The following is a 17886-nucleotide window of genomic DNA, read 5'->3' as shown; positions in this document are numbered from 1 at the left end:
GTCTTCCTCGTGTACCCCCAACCCCCGCTCATGCCCCGTGTGTCTCCTGTTGCCCCCCACCCCCCGCTCATGCCCTGTGTTTTCCTCGTGTACCCCCCAACCCCCGCTCATTCCCCGTGTGTCTCCTCTTGCCCCCCACCCCCGCTCATGCCCCGTGTCTCCCTCGTGTTTCCCCCCACCCAATGCTCATGCCCCGTGTCTCCCTCCTATTCCCCCCACCCCCGCTCATGCCCTGTGTCTCCCTCGTGTTCCCCCATCCCCCGCTCATGCCCAGTGTCTCCCTCCTGTACCTCCACCCCCGCTCATGCCCCGTGTGTCTCCTATTGCCCCCACCCATTTCTCATGCCCCGTGTATCCCTTGTGTTCCCCCCACCCCCGCTCATGCCCCGTGTTTCCCTCGTGTTCGCCCCACCCCCTGCTCATGCCCCGTGTGTCTCCTTTTGCCCTCCACCCCCGCTCATGCCACGTGTCTCCCTCGTGTTCCCCCCCACCCTCCGTCTCATACCCTGTGTCTCCCTCGCCTTCCCCCACCCCCCTTCATGCCCTGTGTCTTCCTCGTGTACCCCCAACCCCCGCTCATGCCCCGTGTGTCTCCTGTTGCCCCCCAACCCCCGCTCATGCCCTGTGTTTTCCTCGTGTACCCCCCAACCCCCGCTCATTCCGCGTGTGTCTCCTCTTGCCCCCCACCCCCCGCTCATGCCCCGTGTCTCCCTCGTGTTTCCCCCCACCCAATGCTCATGCCCCGTGTCTCCCTCCTATTCCCCCCACCCCCGCTCATGCCCTGTGTCTCTCTCTTGTTCCCCCTACCACCCGCTCATGACCCGTGTCTCCCTCCTGTACCCCCCACCCCCCGCTCATGCCCCCTGTCTCCCTCCTGTACCTCCCACCCCCGCTCATGCCCCGTGTCTCCTTTGTGTTACCCCCCACCCCCCGCTCATGCCCTGTGTCTCCCGTGTTCCCCCCACCCCAACTCAAGCCATGTGTCTCCACTGTTCTCCCACCCCTCCGCTCATGCCCCATGTCTCCACTGTTCCCGCTCATGCCCAGTGTCTGCTCTGTTCCCCTCATCCCCCGCTCATGCCTCCTATTGCCCCACACCCCCCGCTCATGCACCGTGTCACCCTTGTGTACCCCTGAGCCCCTGCTCATGCCCCGTGTCTTCCTGTGTGCCCCCCACACCCCACTCATGCCCCGTGTCTCCCTCCTGTACCCCCCACCCCCCGCTCATGCCCCGTGTGTCTCCTGTTGCCCCCCACCCCCCGCTTATGCCCCGTGTCTCCCTCGTGTTAACCCCCACCCCCCGCTCATGCCCTGTGTCTCCCTCGTGTTCCCCCCAGCTCCCGCTCACGCCCTGTGTCTCCCTACTGTACCCCCCAGCCCCGCTCATGCCCCGTGTGTCTCCTGTTGCCCCCACTCCCACTCATGCCCCGTGTCTCCCTCGTGTTCCCCCCCACCCCCGCTCATGCCCCGTGTGTCTCCTGTTGCCCCCTGCTCATGCCCCGTGTCTCCCTCGTGTTCCCCCCAACCCCCCGCTCATGCCCCGTATTTCCCTCGTGTTCCCCTACCTCGTGCTCATGCCCCATGTCTTCCTCCTGTACCCCCCACCCACCGCTCATGCCCAGTATCTGCCCTGTTCCCCCCTCCCCCTGCTCATGACCCGTGTCTTCCTCATGTACCCCCCACCCCCACTCATGCCTGTGTGTCTCCTGTTGCCCCCCACCCCCGCTCATGCCCTGTGTCTTCCTCATGTACCCCCACCCCCCGCTCATGCCCCATGTGTCTCCTGTTGCCCCCCGCTCATGCCACTTGTCTCCCTCATGTTTCCCCCCACCCCTGCTCATGCCCCGTGTATCCCTCATGTTCCCCCCACCCCCCGCTCATGCCCCGTGTCTCCCTCCTGTACCCCCCACCGCCCGCTCATGCCCTGTGTGTCTCCTGTTGCCCCCCCACCCCCGCTCATGCCCTGTGTCTCCCTCGTGTTCCCCCGCACCCCCCGCTCATGCCCAGTGTGTATCCTGTTGCCCCCCACCCCCGCTCCTCTTGCCCTGTGTCTCCCTCGTGTCCCCCCCGCTCATGCCCTGTGTCTCCCTCGTGTTCCCCCATCCCCCGCTCATGCCCAGTTTCTCCCTCCTGTACCCCCACCCCCGCTCATGCCCCATGTGTCTCCTGTTTCCCCCCAGCCCCCGCTAATGTCCCATGTGTCTCCTGTTGCCCTCCACCCCCGCTCATGCCACGTGTCTGCCTAGTGTTCGCCCCACCCCCTGCTCATGCCCCGTGTGTCTCCTTTTGCCCTCCACCCCCCGCTCATGCCACGTGTCTCCCTCGTGTTCCCCCACCCCCGCTCATGCCCTGTGTTTCCCTCGTGTTACCCCCACCCTCCCTCTCATGCCCTGTGTCTCCCTCGTCTTCCCCCACCCCCCTTCATGGCCCGTGTCTTCCTCGTGTTCCCCCAACCCCCGCTCATGCCCCGTGTGTCTCCTGTTGCCCCTCACCCCCCGCTCATGCCCCGTGTTTTCCTCGTGTACCCCCCAATCCTCGCTCATGCTCCGTGTGTCTCCTCTTGCCCCCACCCCCTGCTCATGCCCAATGTCTCCCTCGTGTTTCCCCCACCCAATGCTCATGCCCAGTGTCTCCCTCCTATTCCCCCCACCCCCGCTCATGCCCTGTGTTTCCCTCGTGTTACCCCCACCCTCCCTCTCATGCCCTGTGTCTCCCTCGTCTTCCCCCACCCCCATTCATGGCCCGTGTCTTCCTCGTGTACCCCCAAACCCCGCTCATGCCCCGTGTGTCTCCTGTTGCCCCTCACCCCCCGCTCATGCCCCGTGTTTTTCTCTTGTACCCCCCAACCCTCGCTCATGCTCCGTGTGTCTCCTCTTGCCCCCACCCCCTGCTCATGCCCAATGTCTCCCTCGTGTTTCCCCCACCCAATGCTCATGCCCAGTGTCTCCCTCCTATTTCCCCCACCCCCGCTCATGCCCTGTGTCTCTCTCTTGTTCCCCCTACCCCCGCTCATGACCCGTGTCTCCCTCCTGTACCCCCCACCCCCCGCTCATGCCCCGTGTCTCCCTCCTGTACCTCCCACCCCCGCTCATGCCCCGTGTCTCCCTTGTGTTACCCCCCACCCCCCGCTCATGCCCTGTGTCTCCACTGTTCCCCCACCCCTCCACTCATGCCCCATGTCTCCACTGTTGCCCCCCACCCCCGCTCATGCCCCGTGTCTCCCTCGTGTTTCCCCCCACCCAATGCTCATGCCCCGTGTCTCCCTCCTATTCCCCCCACCCCCGCTCATGCCCTGTGTCTCCCTCGTGTTCCCCCATCCCCCGCTCATGCCCAGTGTCTCCCTCCTGTACCTCCACCCCCGCTCATGCCCCGTGTGTCTCCTATTGCCCCCACCCATTGCTCATGCCCCGTGTATCCCTTGTGTTCCCCCCACCCCCGCTCATGCCCCGTGTTTCCCTCGTGTTCGCCCCACCCCCTGCTCATGCCCCGTGTGTCTCCTTTTGCCCTCCACCCCCGCTCATGCCACGTGTCTCCCTCGTGTTCCCCCCCACCCTCCGTCTCATACCCTGTGTCTCCCTCGCCTTCCCCCACCCCCCTTCATGCCCTGTGTCTTCCTCGTGTACCCCCAACCCCCGCTCATGCCCCGTGTGTCTCCTGTTGCCCCCCACCCCCCGCTCATGCCCTGTGTTTTCCTCGTGTACCCCCCAACCCCCGCTCATTCCCCGTGTGTCTCCTCTTGCCCCCCACCCCCCGCTCATGCCCCGTGTCTCCCTCGTGTTTCCCCCCACCCAATGCTCATGCCCCGTGTCTCCCTCCTATTCCCCCCACCCCCGCTCATGCCCTGTGTCTCTCTCTTGTTCCCCCTACCACCCGCTCATGACCCGTGTCTCCCTCCTGTACCCCCCACCCCCCGCTCATGCCCCCTGTCTCCCTCCTGTACCTCCCACCCCCGCTCATGCCCCGTGTCTCCTTTGTGTTACCCCCCACCCCCCGCTCATGCCCTGTGTCTCCCGTGTTCCCCCCACCCCCAACTCAAGCCCTGTGTCTCCACTGTTCTCCCACCCCTCCGCTCATGCCCCATGTCTCCACTGTTCCCGCTCATGCCCAGTGTCTGCTCTGTTCCCCTCATCCCCCGCTCATGCCTCCTGTTGCCCCACACCCCCCGCTCATGCACCGTGTCACCCTTGTGTACCCCTGAGCCCCTGCTCATGCCCCGTGTCTTCCTGTGTGCCCCCCACACCCCACGCATGCCCCGTGTCTCCCTCCTGTACCCCCCACCCCCCGCTCATGCCCCGTGTGTCTCCTGTTGCCCCCCACCCCCCGCTCATGCCCCGTGTCTCCCTCGTGTTAACCCCCACCCCCCGCTCATGCCCTGTGTCTCCCTCGTGTTCCCCCCAGCTCCCGCTCACGCCCTGTGTCTCCCTACTGTACCCCCCAGCCCCGCTCATGCCCCGTGTGTCTCCTGTTGCCCCCACTCCCACTCATGCCCCGTGTCTCCCTCGTGTTCCCCCCCACCCCCGCTCATGCCCCGTGTGTCTCCTGTTGCCCCCTGCTCATGCCCCGTGTCTCCCTCGTGTTCCCCCCAACCCCCCGCTCATGCCCCGTATTTCCCTCGTGTTCCCCTACCTCGTGCTCATGCCCCGTGTCTTCCTCCTGTACCCCCCACCCCCCGCTCATGCCCAGTATCTGCCCTGTTCCCCCCTCCCCCTGCTCATGACCCGTGTCTTCCTCATGTACCCCCCACCCCCACTCATGCCTGTGTGTCTCCTATTGCCCCTCACCCCCGCTCATGCCCTGTGTCTTCCTCATGTACCCCCCACCCACCGCTCATGCCCCATGTGTCTCCTGTTGCCCCCCCGCTCATGCCACTTGTCTCCCTCATGTTTCCCCCCACCCCTGCTCATGCCCCGTGTATCCCTCATGTTCCCCCCACCCCCCGCTCATGCCCCGTGTCTCCCTCCTGTACCCCCCACCGCCCGCTCATGCCCTGTGTGTCTCCTGTTGCCCCCCCACCCCCGCTCATGCCCTGTGTCTCCCTCGTGTCCCCCCCACCCCCCGCTCATGCCCAGTGTGTATCCTGTTGCCCCCCACCCCCGCTCCTCTTGCCCTGTGTCTCCCTCGTGTCCCCCCCGCTCATGCCCTGTGTCTCCCTCGTGTTCCCCCATCCCCCGCTCATGCCCAGTGTCTCCCTCCTGTACCCCCACCCCCGCTCATGCCCCATGTGTCTCCTGTTTCCCCCCAGCCCCCGCTAATGTCCCATGTGTCTCCTGTTGCCCTCCACCCCCGCTCATGCCACGTGTCTTCCTAGTGTTCGCCCACCCCCTGCTCATGCCCCGTGTGTCTCCTTTTGCCCTCCACCCCCCGCTCATGCCACGTGTCTCCCTCGTGTTTCCCCCACCCAATGCTCATGCCCAGTGTCTCCCTCCTATTTCCCCCACCCCCGCTCATGCCCTGTGTCTCTCTCTTGTTCCCCCTACCCCCCGCTCATGACCCGTGTCTCCCTCCTGTACCCCCCACCCCCCGCTCATGCCCCGTGTCTCCCTCCTGTACCTCCCACCCCCGCTCATGCCCCGTGTCTCCCTTGTGTTACCCCCCACCCCCCGCTCATGCCCTGTGTCTCCACTGTTCCCCCACCCCTCCACTCATGCCCCATGTCTCCACTGTTGCCCCCCACCCCCGCTCATGCCCCGTGTCTCCCTCGTGTTTCCCCCCACCCAATGCTCATGCCCCGTGTCTCCCTCCTATTCCCCCCACCCCCGCTCATGCCCTGTGTCTCCCTCGTGTTCCCCCATCCCCCGCTCATGCCCAGTGTCTCCCTCCTGTACCTCCACCCCCGCTCATGCCCCGTGTGTCTCCTATTGCCCCCACCCATTGCTCATGCCCCGTGTATCCCTTGTGTTCCCCCCACCCCCGCTCATGCCCCGTGTTTCCCTCGTGTTCGCCCCACCCCCTGCTCATGCCCCGTGTGTCTCCTTTTGCCCTCCACCCCCGCTCATGCCACGTGTCTCCCTCGTGTTCCCCCCCACCCTCCGTCTCATACCCTGTGTCTCCCTCGCCTTCCCCACCCCCCTTCATGCCCTGTGTCTTCCTCGTGTACCCCCAACCCCCGCTCATGCCCCGTGTGTCTCCTGTTGCCCCCCACCCCCCGCTCATGCCCTGTGTTTTCCTCGTGTACCCCCCAACCCCCGCTCATTCCCCGTGTGTCTCCTCTTGCCCCCCACCCCCCGCTCATGCCCCGTGTCTCCCTCGTGTTTCCCCCCACCCAATGCTCATGCCCCGTGTCTCCCTCCTATTCCCCCCACCCCCGCTCATGCCCTGTGTCTCTCTCTTGTTCCCCCTACCACCCGCTCATGACCCGTGTCTCCCTCCTGTACCCCCCACCCCCCGCTCATGCCCCCTGTCTCCCTCCTGTACCTCCCACCCCCGCTCATGCCCCGTGTCTCCTTTGTGTTACCCCCCACCCCCCGCTCATGCCCTGTGTCTCCCGTGTTCCCCTCACCCCCAACTCAAGCCCTGTGTCTCCACTGTTCTCCCACCCCTCCGCTCATGCCCCATGTCTCCACTCTTCCCGCTCATGCCCAGTGTCTGCTCTGTTCCCCTCATCCCCCGCTCATGCCTCCTGTTGCCCCACACCCCCCGCTCATGCACCGTGTCACCCTTGTGTACCCCTGAGCCCCTGCTCATGCCCCGTGTCTTCCTGTGTGCCCCCCACACCCCACGCATGCCCCGTGTCTCCCTCCTGTACCCCCCACCCCCCGCTCATGCCCCGTGTGTCTCCTGTTGCCCCCCACCCCCCGCTCATGCCCCGTGTCTCCCTCGTGTTAACCCCCACCCCCCGCTCATGCCCTGTGTCTCCCTCGTGTTCCCCCCAGCTCCCGCTCACGCCCTGTGTCTCCCTACTGTACCCCCCAGCCCCGCTCATGCCCCGTGTGTCTCCTGTTGCCCCCACTCCCACTCATGCCCCGTGTCTCCCTCGTGTTCCCCCCCACCCCCGCTCATGCCCCGTGTGTCTCCTGTTGCCCCCTGCTCATGCCCCGTGTCTCCCTCGTGTTCCCCCAACCCCCCGCTCATGCCCCGTATTTCCCTCGTGTTCCCCTACCTCGTGCTCATGCCCCGTGTCTTCCTCCTGTACCCCCCACCCCCCGCTCATGCCCAGTATCTGCCCTGTTCCCCCCTCCCCCTGCTCATGACCCGTGTCTTCCTCATGTACCCCCCACCCCCACTCATGCCTGTGTGTCTCCTGTTGCCCCCCACCCCCGCTCATGCCCTGTGTCTTCCTCATGTACCCCCCACCCCCCGCTCATGCCCCATGTGTCTCCTGTTGCCCCCCGCTCATGCCACTTGTCTCCCTCATGTTTCCCCCCACCCCTGCTCATGCCCCGTGTATCCCTCATGTTCCCCCCACCCCCCGCTCATGCCCCGTGTCTCCCTCCTGTACCCCCCACCGCCCGCTCATGCCCTGTGTGTCTCCTGTTGCCCCCCCACCCCCGCTCATGCCCTGTGTCTCCCTCGTGTTCCCCCCCGCCCCCCGCTCATGCCCAGTGTGTATCCTGTTGCCCCCCACCCCCGCTCCTCTTGCCCTGTGTCTCCCTCGTGTCCCCCCCGCTCATGCCCTGTGTCTCCCTCGTGTTCCCCCATCCCCCGCTCATGCCCAGTGTCTCCCTCCTGTACCCCCACCCCCGCTCATGCCCCATGTGTCTCCTGTTTCCCCCCAGCCCCCGCTAATGTCCCATGTGTCTCCTGTTGCCCTCCACCCCCGCTCATGCCACGTGTCTTCCTAGTGTTCGCCCCACCCCCTGCTCATGCCCCGTGTGTCTCCTTTTGCCCTCCACCCCCCGCTCATGCCACGTGTCTCCCTCGTGTTCCCCCACCCACGCTCATGCCCTGTGTTTCCCTCGTGTTACCCCCACCCTCCCTCTCATGCCCTGTGTCTCCCTCGTCTTCCCCCACCCCCCTTCATGGCCCGTGTCTTCCTCGTGTACCCCCAACCCCCGCTCATGCCCCGTGTGTCTCCTGTTGCCCCTCACCCCCCGCTCATGCCCCGTGTTTTCCTCGTGTACCCCCCAACCCTCGCTCATGCTCCGTGTGTCTCCTCTTGCCCCCACCCCCTGCTCATGCCCAATGTCTCCCTCGTGTTTCCCCCACCCAATGCTCATGCCCAGTGTCTCCCTCCTATTCCCCCCACCCCCGCTCATGCCCTGTGTTTCCCTCGTGTTACCCCCACCCTCCCTCTCATGCCCTGTGTCTCCCTCGTCTTCCCCCACCCCCCTTCATGGCCCGTGTCTTCCTCGTGTACCCCCAACCCCCGCTCATGCCCCGTGTGTCTCCTGTTGCCCCTCACCCCCCGCTCATGCCCCGTGTTTTCCTCTTGTACCCCCCAACCCTCGCTCATGCTCCGTGTGTCTCCTCTTGCCCCCACCCCCTGCTCATGCCCAATGTCTCCCTCGTGTTTCCCCCACCCAATGCTCATGCCCAGTGTCTCCCTCCTATTTCCCCCACCCCCTCTCATGCCCTGTGTCTCTCTCTTGTTCCCCCTACCCCCCGCTCATGACCCGTGTCTCCCTCCTGTACCCCCCACCCCCCGCTCATGCCCCGTGTCTCCCTCCTGTACCTCCCACCCCCGCTCATGCCCCGTGTCTCCCTTGTGTTACCCCCCACCCCCCGCTCATGCCCTGTGTCTCCACTGTTCCCCCACCCCTCCACTCATGCCCCATGTCTCCACTGTTCCCGCCCAACCCCCGCTCATACCCAGTGTCTGCTCTGTTCCCCTCATCCCCGCTCATGCCTCCTGTTGCCCCACACCCCCCGCTCATGCACCGTGTCGCCCTTGTGTACCCCCGAGCCCCTGCTCATGCCCCGTGTCTTCCTCGTGTGCCCCCCACACCCCACTCATGCCCCATGTCTCCCTCCTGTACCCCCCTTCCCCCGCTCATGCCCCATGTGTCTCCTGTTGCCCCCCACCCCGCGCTCATGCCCGTGTCTCCCTCGTGTTAACCCCCACCCCCCGCTCATGCCCTGTGTCTCCCTCGTGTTCCCCCCAGCTCCCGCTCATGCCCTGTGTCTCCCTACTGTATCCCCCAGCCCCGCTCATGCCCTGTGTGTCTCCTGTTGCCCCACTCCCGCTCATGCCCCGTGTCTCCCTTGTGTTCCCCCCCACCCCCGCTCATGTCCTGTGTGTCTCCTGTTGCCCCCTGCTCATGCCCCGTGTCTCCCTCGTGTTCCCCCACCCCTCCACTCATGCCCCGTATCTCCCTCGTGTTTCCCTACCTCCTGCTCATGCCCCGTGTCTTCCTCCTGTACCCCCCACACCCCGCTCATGCCCAGTATCTGCCCTGTTCCCCCCTCCCCCTCCTCATGACCCGTGTCTTCCTCATGTACCCCCCACCCCCACTCATGCCTGTGTGTCTCCTGTTGCCCCCCACCCCCGCTCATGCCCTGTGTCTTCCTCGTGTACCCCCACCCCCCGCTCATGCCCCAAGTGTCTCCTGTTGCCCCCCACCCCCCGTTCATGCCCCGTGTCTCCCTCGTGTTAACCCCCACCCCCCGCTCATGCCCTGTGTCTCCCTCGTGTTCCCCCCAGCTCCCGCTCACGCCCCGTTTCTCCCTTCTGTACCCCCCAGCACCGCTCATGCCCCGTGTGTCTCCTGTTGCCCCCACTCCCGCTTATGCCCCGTGTCTCCCTCGTGTTCCCCCCCACCCCCGCTCATGCCCCGTGTGTCTCCTGTTGCCCCCTGCTCATGCCCCGTGTCTCCCTTGTGTTCCCCCCACACCCCGCTCATGCCCCGTATCTCCCTCGTGTTCCCCTACCTCCTGCTCATGCCCCGTGTCTTCCTCCTGTACCCCCACCCCCCGCTCATGCCCTGTATCTGCCCTGTTCCCCCTTCCCCCTGCTCATGACCCGTGTCTTCCTCATGTACCCCCCACCCCCACTCATGCCTGTGTGTCTCCTGTTGCCCCCCACCCCCGCTCATGCCCTGTGTCTTCCTCGTGTATCCCCCACCCCCCGCTCATGCCCCATGTGTCTCCTGTTGCCCCCCGCCCCCCGCTCATGCCACTTGTCTCCCTCATGTTTCCCCCCACCCCTGCTCATGCCCCATGCATCCCTCATGTTCCCCCCACCCCCTGCTCATGCCCCGTGTCTCCCTCCTGTACCCCCACCCCCTGCCCATGCCCTGTGTGTCTCCTGTTGCCCCCCACCCCCGCTCCTGCCCTGTGTCTCCCTCATGTTCCCCCACCCCTGCTCATGCCCAGTGTGTCTCCTGTTGCCCCCCACCCCCCGCTCCTCTTGCCCTGTGTCTCCCTCGTGTTCCCCACACCCCCGCTCATGCCCAGTGTCTCCCTCGTGTTCCCCCATCCCCCGCTCATGCCCAGTGTCTCCCTCCTGTACCCCCACCCCCGCTCATGCCCCATGTGTCTCCTGTTGCCCCCCCAGCCCCCGCTCATGTCCGGTGTGTCTCCTGTTGCCCCCACCCCCTGCTCATGCCCTGTGTCTCCCTTGTTTTCCCCCACCCCCTGCTCATGCCCCGTGTGTCTCCTTTTGCCCTCCACCCCCTGCTCATGCCACGTGTCTCCCTCGTGTTCCCCCACCCCCCGCTCATGCCCTGTGTTTCCCTCGTGTTGCCCCCCCACCCTCCCTCTCATGCCCTGTGTCTCCCTCGTGTTCTCCCACCCCCCGTTCATGCCCCATGTCTTCCTCGTGTACCCTCAACCCCCGCTCATGCCCCGTGTGTCTCCTGTTGCCCCCAACCCCCCGCTCATGCCCTGTGTCTTCCTCGTGTACCCCCCAACCCCCGCTCATGCCCCATGTGTCTCCTCTTGCCCCCCACCCCCTGCTCATGCCCCGTGTCTCCCTCGTGTTTCCCCCCACCCAATGCTCATGCCCCGTGTCTCCCTCCTATTCCCCCCACCGCGCTCATGCCCTCTGTCTCTCTCTTGTTCCCCCCACCCCCCGCTCATGACCCGTGTCTCCCTCCTGTACCCCCCACCGCCCGCTCATGCCCCGTGTCTCCCTCCTGTACCTCCCACCCCCACTCATGCCCCGTGTCTCCCTTGTGTTACCCCCCACCCCCCTCTCATGCCCTGTGTCTCCCCTGTTCCCCCCACCCCCAGCTCAAGCCCTGTGTCTCCACTGTTCCCCCACCCCTCCGCTCATGCCCAGTGTCTGCTCTGTTCCCCTCATCCCCCGCTCATGCCTCCTGTTGCCCCACACCCCCCACTCATGCACCGTGTCGCCCTTGTGTACCCCCGATCCCCTGCTCATGCCCCGTGTCTCCCTCCTGTACCCCCCACCCCCTGCTCATGCCCCGTGTGTCTCCTGTTGCCCCCCACCCCCGCTCATGCCCCGTGTCTTCCTCGTGTACCCCCCTGCTCATGCCCCATGTGTCTCCTGTTGCCCCACCACCCCCCGCTCATGCCCCGTGCCTCCCTCATGTTAACCCCCACCCCCCGCTCATGCCCTGTGTCTCCCTCATGTTCCCCCAGCTCCCGCTCACGCCCTGTGTCTCCCTACTGTACCCCCACCCCCGCTCATGCCCCGTGTGTCTCCTGTTGCCCCCACTCCCGCTCATGCCCCGTGTCTCCCTCATGATCCCCCCCACCCCCGCTCATGCCCCGTGTGTCTCCTGTTGCCCCCTGCTCATGTCCTGTGTCTCCCTCGTGTTCCCCCCACCCCCCGCTCATGCCATGTATCTCCCTCGTGTTCCCCCACCTCCCGCTCATGCCCCGTGTCTTCCTCCTGTACCCCCCATCCCCCGCTCATGCCCAGTATCTGCCCTGTTCCCCCCCTGCTCATGCCCCGTGTCTCCCTTGTTTTACCCCCCCACCCCTTGTCTTCCTCTTGTACCGCCCATTCCCCGCTCATTCCCAGTGTGTCTCCTGTTGCCCCCCGCTCATGCCCCGTGTCTTCCTCGTGTACCCCCCAACCCCCTCTCATGACCCGTGTGTCTCCTGTTGCCCTCCACCACCTGCTCATGCCCCGTGTCTCCCTCGTGTTTCCCCCCACCGCCTGCTCATGCCCCGTGTCTCTGTCCTGTTCCCCCACCCCCCGCTCATGCCCCGTGTCTCCCTCCTGTACCCCCCACCCCCCGCTCATGTCCAGTATCTGCCCTGTCCCCCCTCCCCCTGCTCATGCCCCGTGTATCCCTTGTTTTACCCCCACCCCCTGCTCATGCCCCATGTCTTCCTTATGTTACCCCTCACCCCCCGCTCATGCACTGTGTCTCCCCTGTTCATCACACCCCCTGCTCAAGACCCATGTCTCCACTGTTCCCCCACCCCTCCGCTCATGCCCTGTGTCTCCACTGTTCCCCCACCCCTGCTCATGCCCCATGTCTCCCTCGTGTTCCCCCCACCACCTGCTCATGCCCTGTGTCTTTCTCGTGTACCCCCCACCCCCGCTCATGCCCCATGTGTTTCCTGTTGCCCCCCAACCCCCGCTCATGCCCCGTGTCTCCCTCGTGTACCTCCCACCCCCGCTCATGCCCCGTGTGTCTCCTGTTGCCCCCAACCCCCACTCATGTTCCATGTCTCCCTTGTGTTCCCCCACCACCTGCTCATGCCCCGTGTCTTCCTCGTGTACCCCCCACCCCCCGCTCATGCCCCGTGTGTCTCCTGTTGCCCCCCACCTCCCGCTCATGCCCCGTGTCTCCCTCGTGTTTCCCCCCCACCCCCGCTCATGCCCTGTGTCTCCCTCCTGTACCTCCCACCCTGGCTCATGCCCTGTGTGTCTCCTGTTGCCCCCCAACCCCCACTAATGCCCCGTGTCTCCCTCGTGTTCCCCCCACCCCCGCCTCATGCCCTGTGTGTCTCCTGTTGCCCCCCACCCCCCGCTCATGCCCCGTGTCTCCCTCGTGTTCCCCCACCCCCCGCTCATGCCCCGTCTTTCCCTCGTGTTACCCCCCACTCCCCTGCTCATGCCCCGTGTGTCCCTCGTGTTCCCCCATCCCCCGCTCATGCCCCGTGTCTTCCTCGTGTACCCCCACCCCCGCTCATGCCCTGTGTGTCTCCTGTTGCCCCCACCCCCCGCTCATGCCCCGTGTCTTCCTCGTGTATCCCCCACTCCCCGCTCATGACCTGTGTGTCTCCTGTTGCCCCCACCCCCCGCTCATGCCCCGTGTCTCCCTCGTGTATCCCCCCACCCCCCGCTCATACCCCGTGTCTCCCTCCTGTTCCCCCCACACCCTCCTCATGCCCCGTGTCTCTCTCTTGTTCTCCCCACCCCCCGCTCATGCCCCGTGTCTCCCTCCTGTACCCCCCACCTCCCCGCTCATGCCCCGTGTCTCCCTCCTATACCCCGTACCCCCTGCTCATGCCCAGTATCTGCCCTGTTCCCCCCACTCCCCGCTCATGCCCTGTGTCTCCCTCGTGTTCCCCCCACACCCACTCATGCCCTGTGTCTTCCTCATGTACCCACCCACCCTCCGCTCATGCCCCGTGTCTCCCTCGTGTTCCCCCCACCCCCTGCTCATGACCTGTGTCTCCCTCCTTTTCCCCCCCTCCCCCCGCTCATGCCATTGTCTCCCCTGTTCCCCGCAACCCCCGCCCATGCCTTGTGTCTCCCTACTGTTCCCCCACCCCTTGCTCATGCCCTGTGTCTCCCTCCTTTCCCCCCCACCTCCCGCTGATGCCCTGTTGTGTTCTCTTTACACACCCCACCTTCCCTTTCCATGGTGGCCATCTTGGTAGAAGATTTTCCTTCCTTTCTTTGGGAAGAAAAATCTTTTTTTAACCACCCGGGGTTCCCACTTTGAGGACCTAACATGCTAGTGGTCTTCATCTATTGAAAAGGATGTTATGGTGACTTTGCACTAATAAAAACCTATGATATTCAGTAAATAAATAATGTATTACAGGGACGTTATGGTTAAGTTGCACTAATAAAAACCTAGGAAATTCAATGAAAACACTTTGTTAAAGGGACGTTATGGTTAAGTTGCACTACTAAAAACCTGTGAAATTCAGTGAAAAAACTTTGTTAAACGGACGTTATGGTTAAGTTGCGCTACTAAAAACCTTTGAAGTTCAGTGAAAAAAACTTTGTTAAAGGGATGTTATGGTTCCAAGTAAAACCGAAAAACCCCTGAAATTCGGCAGCTATGGTAAGCTAAGCAACCATAACTCGCGCCACCACCGTGCACTGCTAAGACTAAAAAATATTCTTTCAGTGAAAATACTTTGTTAAAGGATTGTTATGGTTAAGTTGTGCCAATAAAAACCTATCACATTCTGTGAAAAATCTTTGTTAAAGGGACGTTATAGTTAGTTTGCACTAATATCAACATATGCATTTTATGGTTACAAGCAAAACCGAAAAAACCCCAGAAATTTGCCAAGTATGGTAAGCTAAGCAACTATAACTCGCACCACCACTGTTCACTGTTAAGACTAACACTGATGACATCAAAGATCACATCACACATGTCTTTGATGTCAGTAGATCCTTACCTTTCAAAGGTCACTGTTTTGTGTGTGTACTGCGACACAGTACTCTACAGGGGTGAGAATTTCTGGAGTGGTTTCAATGCTGTGGTCAAGGACCACAAAGGAAACTGCTCCCTTATTCAATGAGTCACACCCAACATCTTCCTCTCTCTATCTGCCCTTTCTTATCCCTATGGTTGGTGCCCCTTCTCTACCCTCCTTACCCTCCCTACCCTCTCTCCCTTGTGTGTCATGTTTAAAGTATTGAAAAAAATAAAAGAAAAACGGCTCTTAAAAGAGCCATCTTTCATGGTTTAAAAAAAATGCCAATGAAATGGTGCAGGCCCCCGCGCAGTCCGCGAAGTTCGAACACAGCGCAGTAGTCTGCGGTCATCCGAATCGTGCAGGGTGTGGCAGCATGTAAACCATTGTATTCTTTCCTGGGATAAAGTGATGGCTGGGTTTTTTCTTTTTGTCCTTGGAAGTTTGAACTGCAAACACCTACTGCACATATGCTTGCTGTGCTTGCAAAAATGGTGCAAAGCATATTGGATATTACGCAAAAAAGATAATTGTCACCATCAGTAAATGTTGGTGCTACAAAATGTAATGATTTCATTGTCGAAGGAAGACATACCAACATCTTGCAGAAATGTGCAAACAGCCTTGTTCACATTGAGCTTGGCTTTCACCATTTGCGGACCAAATGATGAAGAGTGCAGCCACATTTGTCTCTGGGCTATGCGAGAAACAAAATACTTGAGTTTGGGAAGGTGCTTGTAATATGGCCTAAACTGTACCCTCCACAATGAACAATAACAATGGCTGGATGATTCTGCGTCACCAATGTGGCACAAAGGGGAAGCAAATCCAGCCACTTCATGTTATGCACTCCGTACCAGTGCACATCCACATGAGGGAATCCAAGATGTGCACCCACTCCACACTGCTCTGCATACACCTGCAACCAATGTATCCACGTCACCCAAAATCCACACACTCTGCCTCTTGAAAGACACAGCCATAGCTATAGCAATCTGCACTCCTCCCAACAAACAGACCTTCTGCCACAGTCTCTCCTTGCACACCACACCCAGGAAACCTTATTGACCAATCCCCTGGCCTCCACAGTCCCATTTCCACACCTACTATCCTAAAAAGTCCCTGATGTGGCACAAGCGATCCGCAACCTACTGCAGGGTTTGCAGATACATCAGCCAATTCAAGGGGGTGGAGGAAAAATGTAACCCATGGTAGGACATTTTTCCGATTGTGGTGGCTCTGAAAAGAGCCTTTTTTCTTGTCTTTTTTAGGTGCTACGGAAGAAACACCTTTTGTTTTCTATTTGTTTTTGGTTTTTTTTGTCTTCTTTTCCTCCTTACTGCCTTAAATCAACCTCTGCAAAGCATCCCTTAAGATTCCCAAAAAAACAAGCATTTCCAAGAAAGAATAACGAACCACCATCTCCAGTAAAGCAGTGCACAATAAGGGAATAAATGCTCTCATTTGAGAAAATAGACATCTCAGCACATCACAAAACTACACCCATGCCTCTATTACCAAGGCACTTTCCGAAATTTTGCTGTGGATTGAAGACATTGGGATTGTTCTATTGTGCTCTTGGAATTTTTTCATCTTTGCATTAGTGAATAGCAGCATTAGGTTTTCCACAAACAACTTCAATACAGGAACCAAACTTGGGGCACTGATGTAGCCCAAATGTTCTCCTCCACAGTGCACCAGCAAAACATCAGGGCTACCAAAAGTAGATATGTTTCTGAAAACAGCAAGCAGTGCCTGCAAAATGTGCCCAGGCACACTGCACCATAAAGCCTCCAGGCCTGGAAAACCAAGATCTGCAGAAAACCCTCTTGCCTTTGCAGAGCTCTCCAGATCACATACACATGAATCTCTCACTATTAATACAATAACTCCAGCCATCTTCACTACACAACCAACACAGCAATGAAAAAAGGTATTACCATCCCTTCCTGTTAAGCACACCCTGAACACCTGATTGGATATTCCCCACAGTCCCATGTCCATGCCAGGCATGCTGAGAAGGCCTGGATCTGGCACATGTGATTCTCAAACTACTGTGGTGTTCGCGGATCCCGTAACGCAGGGCTAGCCGTTCTTCCCTTGCACTTCACACGTTGTAGCACTCTCTCATTGGCTACTGTAAACAGTCCCACAACCATCCACCAATCACATCCAAGATCTCTACATCTAACTCTATCAACTCACTGCAACACTGCAGATCTACTGTTCAACACTCAGAACACAGGTCTCGTATTATTCCCAAGAACCTGCATCCAAAAGTACTGTGAAACTCTCCACGATTTCTACTTCCAGATTCATCCAGATCTACATCCAGCAACACAAACTACAGGAATGCATATATTTTGTAATATACAAAGAAAATAAAAACTACATATATGCATACATGCAAACATTCTGGACGACGTTGGAGGGACATTAGACTCTAGAAAGCGGGAGAAAATAATTTCCCCATAGGAATGCATTGAGGTTTTACTTATTTCACACGGGAGTAAAAGAAAAAGGCAATCTTTATTATCTAAAAATTGGGAGTCTCCCGCCTAAATCGGGACGGTTGGCATGTATGTGTATGTTAGCAAAGCATTGCAAGTGCATAGATTGCATGCATATACACGGTGCCTGCCACTTTCCCTGCATAACATACTCAATAATCATACCATCATCGATACCATCTCAACTGACAGTGACTTACACTGCTGTTTGCTTTCAGAGTTTTTTATACTGCCCACTAGCATAATAATAATAATAATAATAATAATAATAATAATAATAATAATAATAATAATAATTTAGCATTTATGTAGCGCTGCTTATTACCCACGGTGTGTGGTGCTCATTATCGACCTCAGAAGGATGAAAGGGTCAGTTTGGCCCTGCCAGGATTTGAACCTGCACAGATATCAAAGCAATCGCTCTACTTGCTGTGCTATCGGACCAGCTACAAACCACCAATTTGAATTCAAGCACCACTGCTTGTGATTCTTTCATGAAAAACCACAATGGGAACATTTGCACAGCACATTCAAATGCCAGATCCTATGTAAAATGCCCACAATGCACACAAAAACAGGAAACAGCATGTTTGTTAGCAAAGCATGGCAATTATATGCACAATTAACCAAATCCACCATTTGGAGGAAAGCAAAGCAATCCATGTCTACATTGGAAACAGTGCTATCTATACATTTGGATAAATAACTAAAGCAACCGAAAACAACTTCTGTACTCATATAGAAAACATCCATGTGTCACAAACTTAACAGAATTCCACACACAGTAACATTCACCTTCCCAATCTGTACCTCTTTCTGCCCTTTATCTCACTACACTATGACTTCCACTAATCCATTTCCAAAATAAATAGTGCAAAAACATCTCACACCCTTTACAAATGCAGCCCCATATTCC

This window comes from Ambystoma mexicanum, chromosome 10, assembly GCF_040938575.1.
Source record: "Ambystoma mexicanum isolate Mex_15411 chromosome 10, UKY_AmexF1_1, whole genome shotgun sequence".
Classification (NCBI taxonomy): Eukaryota; Metazoa; Chordata; class Amphibia; order Caudata; family Ambystomatidae; genus Ambystoma; species Ambystoma mexicanum.
This window is presented reverse-complemented; position numbering follows the sequence as displayed.